This window comes from Geotrypetes seraphini, chromosome 18, assembly GCF_902459505.1.
Source record: "Geotrypetes seraphini chromosome 18, aGeoSer1.1, whole genome shotgun sequence".
NCBI classification, from domain to species: Eukaryota; Metazoa; Chordata; class Amphibia; order Gymnophiona; family Dermophiidae; genus Geotrypetes; species Geotrypetes seraphini.
In genome coordinates this window covers 42,471,406-42,490,061 of record NC_047101.1, presented here as the reverse complement: position 1 = coordinate 42,490,061, position 18,656 = coordinate 42,471,406, and positions in this window count along the sequence as shown.

Below are 18,656 nucleotides of genomic sequence, written 5' to 3'. Positions count from 1 at the left end.
GATGCATATGCAGAGAATATCTCGTTTCTTCTTGTGCTAAGAATTTTTAGATAAATTCAAGAATTCCCTGAAATTCTTTTTGCATAAAAAGATGCCTTTGAAACTTAAATCCAAGATCTTTGTTCAACTTTCTCTAAAGGATAAGAGCCTTACCCTTCTCTTCCACTGCCAATACCAGACTTGGTTCTTTTCATCTAGCTGCCCCTATGCCTGGAATAAATTACCTGAGTTTGTCCGTCAAGCCCCTTCGAAAACAACAAAAACGAGAGGGTATTCGGAAAAAATAAAAGGGGACAGATTCAGAACCAACGCTAGGAAGTTCTTCTTCACCCAAAGGGTGGTGGACACCTGGAATGAGCTTCCAGAGGGTGTGATAGGACAGAGAACAATATCGGGGTTCAAGAAAGGATTAGATAGATTCCTGAAGGAAAAAGGGATGGAAGGGTATAGATAGAAGAATACTATACAGGTCCTGGACCTGATGGGCCGCCGCGTGAGCGGACTGCTGGGCATGATGGACCTCTGGTCTGACCCAGCAGAGGCAATGCTTATGTTCTTATGTTCCCTTGTTTAAAAGCAGACTGAAAACCCACCTTTTTGATATAGCCTTCAATCCTTAACCCTACTCCTCTGCTCTCCAACCCAGCCAGCTGATTAATCGTTCCCCTTAACTGTATCCACAACATCCTGTTTGTCTGTCTTGCCTGTTTAGATTGTAAGCTCTTTGGAGCAGGAACTGTTTTCTTACTCTATGTGTCTGTGCAGCGCTGCGTACATCTGGTAGCGCTATAGAAATAATTAATAGTAGCAGTTGTAGCCTTAAGATTCAAAGTCAAATGAGACTTAGGATTTTTTCCCCTTGTAATCCTAATTGTACTTTCCCATAATTATTGTAGTTCTACCCCAGTCCCTTTTGTATCAAGTTAGTCCTCGTCTGATTCTGTCTAGATTTTAAGCTGTAATATAATGATTATGTTTTGTTTTGTTTTTTTATGTTGAAATCTATTTTATTAATCAACAGTAAGTACAACAGCAATAATAACCATGGAATGCAGTTTCATCAAACACCCGCGGAGGACTGGACTCTTATGTCCTCCCCGGACCCACCATACCCCCACCCCCCAACAAAGAAAACCCTACCCCCCACCCACCCCTCCCCATCCCCCCACAGATACAGAAAAACTCGCAAGCAGGGAACAGCAGAGACATCTAGAAGCAACGCTTAGAAGTTTTATATGCAATATTATCACATTTTAAATAAACCTGAAAGCTGATTGTGGTTTTAATTTTGAATAAAGTACAAAATTCACAACTGAAAGTCTGATATATCATAGGAAAGAGGGTGGAGGCAGTGCAAAAAAGGATGGGATGCAATTACAACTTGCTATGGCCCTGACTGCACACAGCAGTCTAGGGGGAGGGGCGAAGCTAGGGGTGGGCTGGGGGCAGATCTGGGGGTGTGGCACGTGTCCTCTTTTTTTCTCTTCGCAAATATGGTAACCTTAGGCTGGTAGAATGAAAATGTTAGAGGGGTCAGAGCCCAGTTGCCCTCCCCCCCACCATTCTGATGTCTATGACTGGAAATGGGAGGAGAGCTTTGATTAATATAGAACCATCAATGAGCAAAATCACTGTGGTGATAGAACAAGTCATGACCACAAAGGCAGCACTGCAAAGGATTTTAATGCGTGTGTGTGGTGTGTGGGCGGGGGGAGGCGGGAGAGAGAGAGAATTACCAGTGTTCTTGTGACACTTTCAGCCTCAATTACTAACTCGGATCTTCCTTTTACTAAGCTGCGATAGCGTTTTTAGCGCACGCAGGATTTTAGCGTGTGCTAAACCCACCCTACGCGGCTAGAACTAACGTCAGCTCAATGCTGGCGTTAAGGTCTAGCGCATGCAGCAATTCAGCGCACGCTAAGCACGCGCTAAAAACGCTATCGCAGCTTAGTAAAAGGAGCCCTAGGTCTCACGGTATAAAATAGGACCTATGCAAAAATAGCAAGGGTTAGTGCAAAATAATACAGCTCAGTAAATAACTTCTCAACAACAACAACAAAAAAGTCTTGAATTAAAGCCAGGATGAGCAAACCACAGCGAGAACAAGAGAGCGCTTCCATCGAATTAATCTTCTCTAAGCGTACAACTGTGTCTTCCCCTCCCCTCGTCGCTTTCTTCTTTTCCCTAGCTTGTCCAGAGCAGAAACAGATCCATCACTCAGTATATTTTTCCTTGTACACCCAATTACATGCCCATTACTCAGTTCACAAGTATATTTTTTTTCCAGATCACTTCACCCCAGCTGCTCTAATTTCCCCACTGTAACAGATCTCTCTCTCTCTCTCTCTCTGGAAGGCAGCTTCTCGCCTGAGAAGGCAGAGGTTCAGTTTAATCCACGGGAGAGGTGGGGATGTTTAATGCTCGATTGACAGCAATTTCTTCATTGTTTGCTAGCAATAATATTGCTCTTACGAATCACAGAAGCATGTAAAAGCCAAGGAATTTCTGCACACAGCGAGCAGAGCGGAGGAGGGGCGTAGCAATAATCATGGGTAACTTGCTGCATGTAGCCAGAAATGTTGCTATCATTGGTCAGTAGAAACCAGAGTTGATATTATATCAAAGTGCACAATCAGGCCCGGATTCTGTAAAGCGTGTCCACATTTAGGCGCTATTCTACAAAATAATAACAACTTTATTCTTCTATACCGCCATAGTCAGATGACTTCTAGGCGGTTCACACCGAAGAGGGCTGGACAATCAGCGAATTACAGAATGCAAATAGTGAAGGTACAACATATTACATAAGAAATTAACAGAAGGAAAATATAAATTTAGTGTGGCTTCTGTTCAGGAGATAAATCTGTCAAAACAGACGTCCTTTAGAGAGTCACGCTCAGCGTCAGATAGCCGTCCACATTTTTAGGCGTCCTTTAGAGAATCGCTTTTTAGGTGGAACTTAGACGTCCAACCAATACTCTTAACATTATAATGTTTTATTATTATAACGTGATTAGAATGGCAATTTTGTGCTGTGTTTCTTTATAATTGTAATATACTGGCACTATACTATTTGTTCTAATCTTTTTATTTATTTCTCTTCTGTCACAGGGAATGAGTGGGATTTGAACCAGCAACGTCAGAGTAGAACGCTGTAGATTTAACCAGTGTGTTACCAAACTGCATAGTTACTGTAAAACTAGGCATTGTAAAGGAGCTTTACTTTTGAGCATGGTTTGGGCATCCTTTACAAAATCAAGGGCCTCCGTGCATAAGTGAATCAAACATATCTATAGAAATCTAGGAAGGTAGTAATAGGAAGACTCCAAGATGAGATCGACTAATCTTGCTGTATAATTGAACTTGGCATCTGGTCCTCTTTTGCTCTGTATTCTGTCTTTGTAACCAAATCCCTAGGATGGTTAAGCATATTAGCAGTGGGACCTACAAATAAGTTATGCTTATTTGCCACTGAAGCTCCTTCTTTGATGTCCATTGTAGGCTTTTCAATTTTAGCCCCATTTAATCTGGATATTAAGAGTAGGCTTAGCTCATAAATGTAACCCCTCCTTCTTTATTTTCTTTATTCAGTTTTCTATACCATTCTCCCGGAAGAGCTCAGAAAGGTTTACATCAGTGGTCTCAAACTTACGGCTCGGGGGCCACATGCGGCCCGCCAGGTCCTATTTTGAGGCCCTCGGTATTATTATCATAATCACAAAAGTCAAATAAAATAGTTTCTTGATCATAAGTCTCTTTAGCTATAAATGACAATATTATTATTAAGACTTAGCCAAAAGGAAAGATTTATCAACTATAAAGAGTTTTAGCTCATGCAAAATTGTCATTTCTTTAATAAGACATTAACTATTTTTTTCTGCGGCCCTCCAAATACCTCCAAATCCAAAATGTGGCCCTGCAAAGGGTTGGAGTTGGAGACCACTGGTTTACATGAATTTATTCAGGTACTTAAGCATTTCCCCCTGTCTATCCTGGTGGGCTCACAATCTCTCTAATGCACCTGGGGTAATGAGGGGATTAAGTGACTTGCTCAGGGTCACAAGGAGCAGCTTAGATTTGAACTTAAAACCTCAAGGTGCTGAGGCTGTAACTTTACAGTCCAAGTATATTCATTGAAATTTTCTTATTACAAAAAGTTTTTAATAATAGAATACAAGAAATAACATGAAATACAAAAAGAGACACATTAACGCTTTTGCACACTGTATCAAATAGGTATCTAAAGGACCCCCAAATCTTCTTCTTACACACAGACATACCCAACTTTTCTGCCATAGAGAGTTCAAATGTATCTGTTTGTAGAATATACTGTCAACAAAAGTGAATATTAAGGAATTATTTTTCCAATTTAAAAGAATAGATTTTATAGCAATTGAGACAAGTATATCCTACAGTCTAGCTTGAAGTGATGTAAATAACCCTTTAAATGTTGCAGGGCCAAACAAAGATTCTATATACTGCTATCCCCTCAACGATCAAAAAGTCACTCCATATGTATTGAATCAGAAAAAAATCTAAAAATGTTCTTCTTTACTGTTTTTAGGAACTGTGCTCAGAGACACGAAGGCTATAAAACCGTCTCACCACCCAATCATTGCATAGTTCAATACAGTGTCAGAAGAATGGTATATAGCTCTCTAGTTGATTACGCAAAACCAAACAGGTTATAGCTTTATCATTTTGGGTATGAGATTCTAAAAAGAATAAAACTTAGCTTTAGAGAATCGCTGGTTCCGACGTGCATGTTTCGATACTGCGTCAGGGAACCGAAAAGCCACTGCTGAACCCTTCCAAAAAAGTGGGCAATGAAGTCTCATATATTGTTAGAACTCTGGTGCTAACTGCAAAAATTTGTACCGCTGGATAATGAGGCGGTACGAATTTTTGCAGTTAGCACCGGAGTTATAACAATACAGTGGTACCTCGGTTTACGAGTGTTTTGAAAGACGAGCAAAACATTTGCAAAACCAGTGCCTCGGAAACCGAGCATGGCTCGATTTACGAGCACCTCCCTCCCCCCCGCAATCCAGCACCCCCCCCTGCCTCGAACCGGCACCCCCCCGCCATGATCCGACCCCCCCCACCTCGATTGGGCACCCCCCCGCCGCTTCTTACCCTCATCTGGGCACTCTTGAACGTGAACTCGCAGGCCTTGAGCATGCTCAGATGCTCAAGGCCCAGCAGAGGAGGAAGCCGATTTTCAAGAGTGCCCAGATGAGGGTAAGAAGCGGCGGGGGGGGGGGGTGCCCAATTGTGTCAGGGGGGATGTCGGATCGTGTCTGGGGGGTGCGGATCATAGCGGGGGGTGCCCAATCGTGTTGGGGGGGGTCAGATCGTGGCAGGGGGTGCCGGTTCGAGGCAGGGGGGTGCCAGATCGCAGGGGGGGGGTGCCTGATCGCGGGGGGGAGCCTTCGAAGGGAGCAATGCCGGTTCTCGGGGGGGGGGGGGGAACGCATCAAAGCGAGTTTCCATTATTTCCTATGGGGAAACTCGCTTTGATAAACGAGCATTTTGGATTACGAGCATACTCCTGGAACGGATTATGCTCGTAATCCAAGGTACCACTGTATATGAGACTTCATTGCCCACTAGTATGCTGTTACCTGTTTCCATAGTTGCCAATCCAGATCACAAGTAGCTGGTAGAAACCCAAATAGTTGCAACATTCCATGCTACCAACCCTAGGGTAAGCAGTGGCTTCCCCTGTGCCTGTCTCAATAGCAGACTATGGACTTTTCCTCCAAGAATTTGTCCAAATCTTTTTTTAAACCCATCTATGCCAACCACTGTTATCACAACCTCTGGCAATGAATTCCAGAGCTTAACTATTGTTTGAGTGAAAAAAATATTATCTCCTTGTGACCCTGGGCTACTCAATTAATCCCTTATAAGAAACTCAAACACAACCCCACATAGAACAAACAAACATGCTCAGCAACGCTACAAGGCTTAAACACACACTCATACAGCCAACCACAGCAGGAGAATAACAAAACAAACGCAAAAAAATAAAAGAAGTGGAGAAAAAAGCCTCAGTTCTGCTTCATTTGGCAAAAAAACTCCACTTCACAAACACTCCCACACACACAGACTTATAGAGTGAAAAAAGCACTATAGTAGCTTGCAAAGTCAATGTTCAAAAGCACCCGGGGTACAAAACCCCACACGTGAAAAAATGTGGAAAAAGGGCCGAAAGGCACAGCGATCCGGAATCATAGCATTAGGCCAAAGAAAAAACACACTTAGCTGCTCTCGTTCTTCGGATATATCTCAATCCAATCTCAGTAACACGGCAGCTCGTGAACCCAACGGGGAATCTCCCGTTTCGCCAGTTCTTGCTGCGTCAGGGGTATCAACACGGCTTCATCTGCAAGTACACGGATCCATCGGTGCTCCTCTAGTACACCCACCACTACATCAATCACAAATGGCGTAGGGTTGGGTTCACGAGCTGCCGTGTTACTGAGATTGGATTGAGATATATCCGAAGAACGAGAGCAGCTAAGTGTGTTTTTTCTTTGGCCTAATGCTATGATTCCGGATCGCTGTGCCTTTGGGCCCTTTTTCCACATTTTTTCACGTGTGGGGTTTTGTACCCCGGGTGCTTTTGAACATTGACTTTGCAAGCTACTATAGTGCTTTTTTCACTCTATAAGTCTGTGTGTGTGGGAGTGTTTGTGAAGTGGAGTTTTTTTGCCAAATGAAGCAGAACTGAGGCTTTTTTCTCCACTTCTTTTGGGGTTTTTTTGTTTGTTTTGTTATTCTCCTGCTGTGGTTGGCTGTATGAGTGTGTGTGTTTAAGCCTTTTAGCGTTGCTGAGCATGTTTGCTTGTTCTATGTGGGGTTGTGTTTGAGTTTCTTACAAGGTATTAATCGCCCTTCAGTCCTTAGCTTATATTTCTAGTCAATTAATCCCCATTGCCCCAGATAAATTAGATAGAGTGGGAGCCCGCCGGGACAGTTAGGGAATAATGCTTCAGTACCTGAATAATTTGTAATCTTCATAGAATTGTAGGATATGCAGAATATAAATTATAAATAAATGAAGGTATTTCCATGTAACTTTATTGAGTGCCTCCCCCAGTGGGTCTGGTCTCCCCATACTTTTTCTTTCTCTCTAGAGAGAGATAATTGGCACAGTGTTAGACTGTGTTTGCTTTTGTTATTTGGATATATGCTGTGGATGGATGTGACTGTGTGTATGAGTGTAACTTTTCCATGGCACATTACTTGCTAGACAAATCTAAATCGGGAAATGAAATTATTACCGTGAGATGTAAGAGATTATGTGATAAGACACTGGTCAATCACAACTCTGAGCAGAGATCTCATTTTGCTGTGTAAGATTGAAGTTACAGAGTGATATGAGCTCCTATATATTTATCTCAGTGAATATTAAGGGGGGGGGGTTAAACCATCAAATCAAACAGACAAAGTTGTTGTATATCAGTGGTTCCCAAACCCTGTCCTGGGGGACCCCCAGCCAGTCGGGTTTTCAAGATATCCCTAATGAATATGCATGAGAGAGATTTGCATATAATGGAAGTGACAGGTATGCAAATCTCTCTCATGCATATTCATTAGGGATATCTTGAAAACCCGACTGGCTGGGGGTCCCCAAGGACAGGGTTTGGGAACCACTGTTGTATATTATACAGTTTAATGCAATTGTTGTCTATTACAGGAAATTCAACAACGGGCAGGTGAATCTCTTAAAAAGAGAGATTGGGTACAGGACTGCATATATTGAAGTGACAAAGAAAAAAGGTGAGGCAATACTTTCATTTAAGTACGTCACACAAAAACTTCAGAAAGGCTTTGTGAATCACTAATCACGACTTGTAAATGACAGGATTAAATAGCAACCTCCCTCCAACCCCTCTCCCCCCCACCAATCCCACCCTCCTCCCACCACTACCAAAACAAAAGCATGTTCAGTACATAGCAACATAAATGGGTGTCAGGCCAAAGCGTGCCGGGACAAAGGCGCGCCCAGACAATTGAGCGCAGCGTGGAGGTGTGCGCCGCAGAAAATTACTGTTTTTACGGCTCCGACAGGGGGGGCGTGGGGGGAACCCCCCACTTTACTTAATAGAGATCGCGCCGTGTTGTGGGGGCGTTGTGGGGGGTGTGGGGGGTTGTAACCCCCCACATTTTACTGAAAACTTCACTTTTTCCCTGTTTTAGGGAAAAAGTTAAGTTTACAGTAAAATGTGGAGGATTACAAACCCCCAACCCCCCCCACAACACCGGCGCAATCTCTATTAAGTAAACTGGGGGGGGGGGGGCTCCACAACAAAAACCCCCGTCGGAGCCTCTAAAAACTGTAATTTTCTTCGGTGCGCGCCTCCATCTTGCGCTCAGTTGTCGACGCGCACCTTTGTCTTTTGCGGGGTTGTCTATGAACCCATAAATGTTGCCATACTGGGTCAGATCAAAGGTCCTTCTAGCCCAATATCCTGTTTTCAATACTGTCAATCCAAGTCACAAGTACTTGGCAGAGTCCCAAAATGCAGTAATATTCCATGCTTCTTACTCCCAGGGATAAGCAGTGACTTTCTGAGGGTCTGCCTTAATGGTTTTCTGGACTTTTCTTACAGAAATTTGTCTTATTTGGAGCTACCTTTACTAACTGAATTTAGCACATCCTCTAACCATCAGATCTAAAGCTTCACTTGGGGCTCATAATTGAAACTAAATACGTCTAAAAACCTGCCCACGTCAGCATTTGGATGATTTAAAAGACAGGTTGTCCAAGTGTCGATAATAAAAATGGCTTTTTGGATGTATCCAGGGACATTGTAGGCCTCTGAATGCCGCTGTGCACTCAGAGATGAAAGGGGTGTTTTTGGAGGAGTGGTTAGGGTGGCATGTAGGCAGGATGTGGACCGACCTAGATTTAGAGTTCATAGTCAGTGGCGTGCAAGACACCAGCGCGCCGACAATCCAGTGCCGACAATTCGGGGGAAAAAGTAATTTTTAAAGAGCTCCGATGGGGGGGGGGGTTGGGGTGGCAACCCCCCCCCCACTTTATTGGGTAGTGTTCGTGCTGTTGTTGGAGGGGGGTTTTGGGGTTTGGAAACCTCCATTATAGAGAAAACTGAACTTTTTCTGATTTTTTTCAGGAAAAGTTCCGTTTTCTCTATAATGTGGGGGGTTTCACCCCCCACCCCCTGCAACGGCAGCACGAACACTAACCAATAAAGTGTGGGAGGGTTGCCACCCCAACCCCCAACCCCCGTTGGAGCTCTTTAAAAATTACTTTTTCCACCACGCGCTTCTGTCTTGTGCTGAATTGTTGGCGCGCTGGCGTCTGGCGCGCGATTATCCCGTCACCAGATTTAGACCCTCTTTTACTAAGGTGTGCTAACCGATTAGCGTGCGCTAAACGCTAACGCATACATGTTAGTCTATGTTGCCACTTACAAGGAAACTAATTTTTCACTAAAACACTGGGAAAAACTACACTTTCCTCTCTAATGAGGGGTTTTCCTCCCCCCCAACGTCAGCTTCAACACTTCTACGTAAAATCAGTGGGAGTTCCCCCACACCCTTCCTTGGAGCGCTTTAAAATTACCTTTTAATCTGGCACGCTGATGTCCTGTGTGCATTAGTCTTAGTGTTTTTGTCCACGCGCGCTTTCGTCTATGAACCAAATACTCTGGTCCAGCTCCTTCAAAAAACTTACAAACAGTATAAGCCATGTTAAAATAAATAAGGGCTGGTACAAAGAGCCAATGTATTTGAATTAATAAACGAGTGGCTCTGACAATTTTATGACGCTTGAAGATCATGCATGCTGAAACTTGTTGTAGCCCCTGGTCAAGGACGGGGTCTCCACAGGCAGGATCTGCCAGTCTTCAATGTGACTATGTTGTTGCTATAAGGCTGAATTCCTCTGCCAATAAGACCAAGAGATAGGAAGAGAAAAATGGGTGACCAGTCAATTGAGCGCAGGATAAAAGTGCTCTGACAAAGATGCGCTGACAATCGCGTGAAGGACATATGCGTGTCACCAGTCCTGCCGCTTTAAACCCATAATGTTAGCGCTGTGAAGGGTGTGTGTGGGGGGGGGAACCCCCCCCCCAATACACTGAAAAACTACCGAATTCCAAAAACTGAACAGAAAATAGAAGTTTTCAATGTACTTGGGTGGGGTGGGGGGGGGGGGTTTCACCCCTCCAACTGCCCCTCCAATGGGAGTGCGAGGACTTCTACATGTACTGAGGGGCTTCCCCTCATACCCCCTCACAGCTGTAATGTTACCGGTTTAAAGTGGCAGGACCGGCAGTGCCCATATATCCTGCGCACAATTATCGGCGTGCCAATGTCCGGCGCTCTTTAGTTATGGAACCAAAAAATGTGGCGATGACAAGTCTGAGATGAGGCTGGAACAGAGAAGGAAAGAGAGAGAATTTGGAGCAGAGGGAAGGTAGGGTTGAGGAAAAGGGAGATGAGAGGCCTGGGAAAGAAAGAGATAATTTGTCTAGATTTAGACCCATGTTAATCTGGGCTTCAGACCTAGGTACGGAACTGTGCCCCTTCTTAATGACCTACACAGAAACCGTGATAGGGGATCTGCCTCGATGCTAGTGTTGCTGGATTTCTCAGCAGCCTTCGACATTGTGGATCATAATATCATGCTTACAAGACTGACAGAAACAGGTATCTGTGGTACAGTATTTACATGGTTTAAATCCTATATGTCAGACAGACAACAATCAGTTCTGTTCAGCAATAGCACATCATTACCTTGGGCAGTGAACTGTGGGGTGCCACAGGGGTCTATACTGTCTCCTATCTAATTTAATATCTGTCTTAAGCCTCCGGCTGAACTGCTTCAGTCAGTGGACACAAAATTCTGTATCTATGCCGATGTGCAACTACTCATGCCCATTGAACCAGATCTGCCCACAGTTTTGAGTAAACTGACTGCCTGTCTTACTGAAATTTAGGAATGGGCAAAAAAACACTCTGCCTGAACCCAAGCAAAACAGAGATTCCTAACACAAGTGGGCAAATACCTGACTTCAAAATATCTTTTGGAAGTTTGAACTCACCCTAAAATCACAGGTCAGGGAATCTCGGGATACTACTAGACTCATTACTCATTCTGATCCCGCAAATTCAAACAACCTTTGAAAATTGTCTCTATTGTCTTTTGCAGCTGCAGAGTCTCTCTCCATATATTGAAAATACAAGTCTGACCCACAGTGGTCCATGCCATGATAACATAATGACTAGACTACTGCAATGCCCTGGACACTGGTCTAACCAAAAAAGAGTTTGCATCAGCTGCAACTAATTCAGACTGATGAATGCTGCCAGAGGCATGACTACATCACACCCTTCCTATACAAACTACTCTGGCTATCAGTATCTTAAAGAGCTAAATTTAAATCCATTCGTTTGATTTTCAAAGTCCTCAGACAAAATGCACCAGAATATTTAAAGAACAAGCTAGCCCTTATACACCATCAAGACTTCTGAGATCCTCTCAAGGAGCATCACTATTTGTACCCTCACCAAAAGAAACTGTACAATGTGATACCCACCAGTGAACCTTCTCAGGAGTGGCCCCCATGCTCTAGAATTTACTCCCTGAGGGGCTACGCCTAACTCCAGGCTACCTCTACTTCAGGAAGCAGGTGAAAGCCTGGCTCTTCACCCAAGTCTTTAACACATAGGATGATTGACGAAGACTAGCTTACCACACACACTAACTAAATCAGTTCCTTATTCCTTGTTTAACTGTATAAGCCTCCTATCTATTTAATAATAATAACTTTATTTTTCTATACCGCCACAATCTTGCGACTTCTAGGCGGTTTACATTCAAGAGAGCTGGACATTCAGCGAGTTACAATATGCAGATATTTAGAGGAAATACAGAGTACATCAACTTTAAGAATGCAAAAGTATAAAGTGTACAGTACGCTAAGACATTTTTGAGAGGACCTGCTTGGAAAAGGTCGCGAATTACAAAAATACATCGAAAAATTACAATATTCAGTTTAGGAATTTTCAGAGGGGCATATTAGAAGATATGTCCCGAATTGCAAAATACGGTTTGTTTAGGAATTCAGGGGGGGGGGGGTAAATTGGGAACGAGAAAAGAGATTAGTGTTCGGTGAGGAAATTATTTAGGTGATATATTTGTTGAATAAGGCAGTTTTTATGAGTTTTCTAAAAGCGTTGTAGGTCAGTTTAGCTTTATTAATGTAGTCGTCTAGCCAGTATTGTTGTTTGTTTGCTTGGTATGCGAAAGTTCTATCCAGAAAAGATTTGTATTTACAATTGGTAATGCTTGGGTGTGCAAAAAGGTAGCGGTTTCTGGTTTATCTGATAGGGCTGTAGAATACAAAGCGAGGTAGCAAGTACGTGGGAGTTAGTCCCCAAATTAGTTTGAAACATATGCAGGAGAACTTGAAAACTATTCATGCCTCTACTGATAGCCAGTGCAGTAATTTGTAGTAGGGGGTGACATGGTCGCACTTTTTAATCCAAATATCAAGTGGACCGCCGTGTTCTGAATAATTCTGAGTTTTCTCACTGTTTTTTTAGGTATACCCATCTAAATGATATTGCAATAGTCCAAGGTAGAAAGCACTAGTGATTGCACTATTTATACCAACACACTGTACCACCCATCTTGTCCCCATCTAATATCTGCATTTGACCTCTTGATTATATTATAGAAAGCTTTAGCATCATATCTGTTACTTGAATGTTCTGATTCATGCTTATAAGACTTTGCATAAGTATTATAATATATACTTAAAGGGAGACATATCTCTCTCATTTGAATTTCAGTGCTGTTAATAAGTATATTTTTGAAACTTTCATGGTAATCCTACTATTAGATTTCAATTATAATTATAATATTATAATTACATAATTTGTTTTATTGTAGTAATTTGGTAAGAGGGGGGAGAAAATGATTGTTCTAAGTATAAATTGTATGTTTAATAATGCGTTTTATGAAATATTTATGCTCAGATAATTGTATTAACATAAGAACATAAGAACATAAGCAGTGCCTCCGCCGGGTCAGACCACAGGTCCATCTTGCCCAGCAGTCCGCTCCCGCGGCGGCCCAGACAGGTCATGACCTGTCCAAATCACCAGAAGGGGCCCCCATGCCACCTTGGTTTCCTATTGAGTCCTATCTTCCCATAAAAGTCCCAGCCCTCCGGTCTTGCACATGCACGACCTGGTCGGGTTTCTATACTTATTTTCTGGTTAGCTTTTTCAGTATCCCACGATCCCTTTATCCCTCAGGAATCCGTCCAGTCTCTGTTTGAATCCTTGTACCGTACTCTGCCCAATCACGTCCTCCGGTAGCGCATTCCAAGTGTCCACGACCCTTTGGGTGAAAAAAAACTTCCTTGCATTCGTTTTGAACCTATCTCCCTTCAGTTTCTCCGAATGCCCCCTCGTACCTGTTGTCCCCTTCAGCCTGAAGAATCTGTCCCTATCCACCCTCTCTATGCCCCTCATGATCTTGAAGGTCTCTATCATATCACCCCTGAGCCTCCTTTTTTCCAGAGAGAAGAGCCCCAGCCTATCCAACCTCTCGGCATATGGGCAGTGTTCCAGCCCTCTTACCAGTTTCGTTGCTCTCCTTTGGACTCTCTCGAGTACCGCCATGTCCTTCTTGAGGTACGGCGACCAATATTGAACGCAATATTCCAGATGCGGACGCACCATCGCTCGATACAGTGGCAAGATGACTTCCCTCGTCCTGGTTGTTATGCCCCTTTTTATGATGCCCAGCATCCTGTTGGCTTTTTTTGAGGCCGCTGCGCACTGTGCAGATGGCTTCAGTGATGCATCCACCAGCACTCCCAAGTCTCTCTCAAGACTGCTTTCTCCCAACAATGCCCCCCCCAATTTGTAGTTGAACAACGGGTTTTTTTTCCCTATATGCATGACCTTGCATTTTTCCACGTTAAAGCGCATTTGCCATTTGTTCGCCCAGTCTTCCAGCTTGTCTAGGTCCCTTTGCAGGTCCTCACACTCCTCCCTGGAGCTAACTCTGCCGCACAGTTTGGTATCGCCTGCAAATTTTATAACCTCGCACTTTGCCTCCTTTTCCAGGTCATTGATAAATATGTTGAAGAGTAACGGCCCCAGCACCGATCCCTGCGGCACACCGCTCGTGACTCCCCGCCAGTCAGAATATTGGCCCTTCACTCCGACCCTCTGCAGTCTACCCGACAACCAGTGCTCTATCCATCGGTGCACATCCCCTCCCACCCCGTGGTTCCACAGCTTCCTAAGCAGCCTTTCATGTGGCACCTTGTCGAAAGCCTTTTGAAAATCGAGGTAAATGATGTCGATGGGTTCCCCATTGTCCACCCGACTGCTTATTCCCTCAAAAAAGTACAGAAGGTTCGTTAAGCATGACCTTCCCTTACAGAATCCGTGCTGGCTTGTTCTCAGTAGGCCATTTCTCTCAATGTGCTCGCAAATGCCGTCCTTTATCATAGCTTCCACCATCTTCCCTATAATTGAAGTCAGGATCACCGGCCTGTAGTTCCCGGGGTCACCCCTCGATCCCTTTTTGAAGATAGGTGTGACATTCGCCAATTTCCAGTCCTCTGGTACCTCTCCAGTTTTCAAGGATAGGTTACAAACATGCTGGATTGTGCCCGCTATTTCTTGTCTTAGCTCCTTCAGAACCCTCGGGTGGATCCCGTCCGGACCCGGTGATTTGCCGCATTTTAACCTGTCTATCTGTTTGAGGACATCCTCCTTACTTACCTCTATGTGCTCCAATTTCTCAGCCTGTTCCCCACTCATGAGCTCCTCTGAGTCCGGTATATTAGATGAGTCTTCTCTCGTGAAAACCGACGAGAAGAACGTGTTCAGCCTCTCAGCTACCTCTTTATCCTCTTTAATCACTCCCCTCCTATCCCCATCGTCCAACGGCCCCACCTCCTCTCTCGCTGGTCGTTTCCCCTTTACGTAACTGAAGAATGCCTTGAAGTTTTTCGCCTCCCTGGCCAGCCCCTCTTCGTATTTCCCTTTTGCTTTTCTAACCTCTCGGTGGCATTCTTTTTGGCATTTCCTGTGCGCCTGGTGATTTTCCTCCGTTGGATCCTTTTTCCATCTCCGGAAGGATACTTTTTTGTCGTTTATTGCCCTCTTTACTTCTGCTGAGATCCAAATCGGGTCCTTTGACCGCTTGTTCTTGCAGCCTTTCCTGAAACTGGGGACGTACTTTTTTTGTGCTTCCTGCAGGGTGTCCCTGAATAGGGTCCAGGCGCTTTCCACAGTCTCCATCCTAAAGATGTTTCTGAGCTTCCTCCCCACCATTTCCCTCATAGCAACATAGTTCCCCTTCTTGAAGTTGAGCGCAGTTGTTGCGGTCCTCCTTACTATGGGTGTCCCCCTTTCTAAAGTGAATCTGATCGCATTGTGGTCACTGTTGCCTAGTGGTCCTCCCACTTCTACCCCTCTTGCAGGCCCTCCTAATCCGTTCAGGATGAGGTCAAGAGTAGCACTCCCCCGCGTCGGTTCCCTGATCAGTTGCTCCATAAAGCAGTCCCTCACAGCTTCTACAAATCCTGTTTCCCTAGTGCAGTTGGAGTGACCCGTACTCCAGTCTATCCCCGGGTAGTTGAAGTCCCCCATCACTGTTACACTTCCAGTCCTGCACTCCTGTCTCAGTTCAGCTTCCAAGTCGTGTCCGACTCCTTCCGGCGCACCAGGTGGGCGATAATACAGCCCCAGTTTTATGTCTGCACCCTTGTTTCCCGGCAATTTGACCCATAGCGATTCCAGCCCTTCTGCCTTCGTTGCCATATCCATCCCGACCGAGTAGATAGAGTCTTTTATATATAGTGCTATGCCTCCCCCCTTCTTGTGGGTCCTGTCTCTCCTGTAGAGCTTGTACCCCGGTAGCGCCACATCCCATTGATTCTGCTCTGTCCACCATGTTTCTGTAATTCCAATTATATCTAGGTCTTCCCCCTTGGCCACGACCTCTAGTTCACCCATCTTGGCCATGAGGCTTCTTGCATTTGTGTATAAGCACCGCAGGTCCCGTTGTTTTTTCTCCACCTCTGCATTCACCTGGGCCGCCTCTCCTGTTCCTGTACTACTGCTTTGCCCTCAGCCTTTACCCTCGTAGCTTTCAGCTTCCCCACATTTCCGCCACCCCACTTCCCCTCTTTTCCTCTGGGTTTTCTTGCCCCCTCCTGGGCCCCTGCCTCTGTTCGATCCCCCTCGCCTTGTGTAGCCCCTATGATACCCTCAGCTTTCGCCCTCGCGCCACCCAGTCCCCCTGTGTCTCCATGCCCTTTAGTCTCTTCCCAGCAAGCTCCCTTTACCTGTTGTTTCCCTTGCTGTCTGATCATAAGATCCACTGATCTCTCTACTTCCTCCGTGCAGTCAGCCCGTTCAGCATCTGTTCTGGATACTGTTGTCCGAAGCGTCAACATCAGATCAGCTGTCGGCTTTCCCCCTCTCCTCAGTTTAAAGCCCTCTCGATCTCCTTCTTCACATTGGCAGCCAGTAGTCTAGTTCCCTCTGTGCTCAGGTGCAGGCCGTCCCGCCGGTAGAGCTTACTCTTTCCCCAGAAGGACGTCCAGTTCCTCACAAAGTGGAAGCCCTCCTCCTGGCACCATCTCCTCAACCATGCATTCACAGCCTGGATGTCTGCCTGCCTCTTTGCATCTGCTCTCGGTACAGGCAGGATCTCTGAGAACGCTATCCTCCGGGTACTCCGCTTCAGTTTTCGCCCCAGGACCCTGAACTGGTCAGTCAGCGTGGCCATGCTGAAGTTCCTCCGGCTCACATCATTTGTTCCGATGTGGATTATCACCACAGTCTCCTCTGCCTCTGCTCCGTCCAGGATCCTCTCGATCCTATCAGTGACGTCTCGTGTCATTGCATTGTCAAAGTTTAAAAATCAATAAAGATTTATTAAAAAAAAAAAAAAGATTTCAATTTACTGATTGTAACTCTACCTCATTCATTGTATTGGATCAAAAATTGGTGGGCGGACGGGAAACAGAGGGTAGGAGTAAAAGGACACTACTCTGACTGGAAAGGGGTCACGAGTGGCGTCCCACAGGGATTAGTGCTGGGACTGCTGCTGTTCAACATATTCATTAATGACCTGGAATCAGGGACGAAGTGCAAGGTTATACAATTCGCGGACGACACATAACTCTCCAGTAGGGTTAGAACTGTTTAGGAATGTAAAGAACTACAAAGCGACCTGAACAAACTGAGTGAGTGGGCAAATAAATGGCAGATGAGCTTCAATGTAGAGAAATGTAAAGTCTTGCACATAGGGAAAGGGAACCCGATGTATAACTATACGATGGGAGGGATGGTACTGGGGGAAGGCTACCTAGAAAAGGACTTAGGGGTTTTGGTGGATTAAACAATGGAGCCGGTGGCACAATGCGCAGCGGCATCAAAGAAGGTGAAGAGAATGTTGGGCATGTCAAAAAAGGTATCACTACCAGAACGAAGGAAGTTATCCTGCCACTGTATCGGGCGATGGTGCGCCCACATCTGGAGTACTGCGTCCAATACTGTTCTCCATACCTTAAGAAGGATATGGCGATGCTCGAGAGGGTCCAGAAAAGAGCAACAAGGATGATAAAAGGCATGGAAAACCTTTCATATGCTGAAAGGCTAGAGAAGCTAGGGCTCTTTTCCCTTGAAAAGGGGAGACTTAGAGGAGACATGATAGAGACTTATAAGATCATGAAAGGCATAGAGAAGGTGGAGAGGGGCAGATTCTTCAGACTAGCAGGGAAAACATAAACAAGAGGGCATTCAGAAAAATTGAAAGGAGACAAATTCAGAACAAATGCTAGGAAGTTCTTCTTCACTCAGAGGGTGGTAGACACCTGGAATGCGCTTCCATAGGAGGTGGTAGGACAGAGTTCGATATTGTGTTTCAAAAAGGGCTTGGATGATTTCCTGAAGGAGAAGGGGATTGAAGGGTATAGATAGAGGGTTACTATACAGAATATTAAATGATTAGGGAATAGAAGGTTTAGGTAATGGATCACTTACAGGTTATGGACCTGGAGGGCCGCTGCGGGAGCGGACTGCTGGGCACAATGGACCCCTTGTCTGACCCAGCAGAGGCAATGCTTATGTTCTTATGTTCTTATTTGGTCTTTCTGTTATTGTTATGCTGTTAACAAGATTACAAGTCTTATGTTGAATTATACCATCCTTGGGTGAATCTCTTCATTAAGGCAGTTGATAAATCTCAATAAATAAATAAGTAAAATAAATAATATGGGGGTGGTCTGTGGCAGGATGTGAGTGTAGAGTGAGTGAGTGAGTGTGAGTGAGTGTAGAGTGTAATGTTGAGGATTTGAGCATCTAGGGGCAGTGGCGTAGCGAGTGTGAGCGGCACCTGGGGTGGTGGTGCCCCTCTCCCGCTCACCTGTCATGCACGAGTGCCTCTTTTCCCCGTACCTTTTTAACTTCGGCTCAAGCAGCCGCCAACCTACTGCTTGCGATGGCTTCAGTGCTCTCTCTGACATCACTTCCTAGGGGACGGGTCCCGGAAGTGATGTCAGAGAGAGTGCCGAAGCTGATGTAGGCAGCAAGTTGGCGGCTGCTCGCGCTAAAGTTTTAAAAGTATGGGGGAAGGG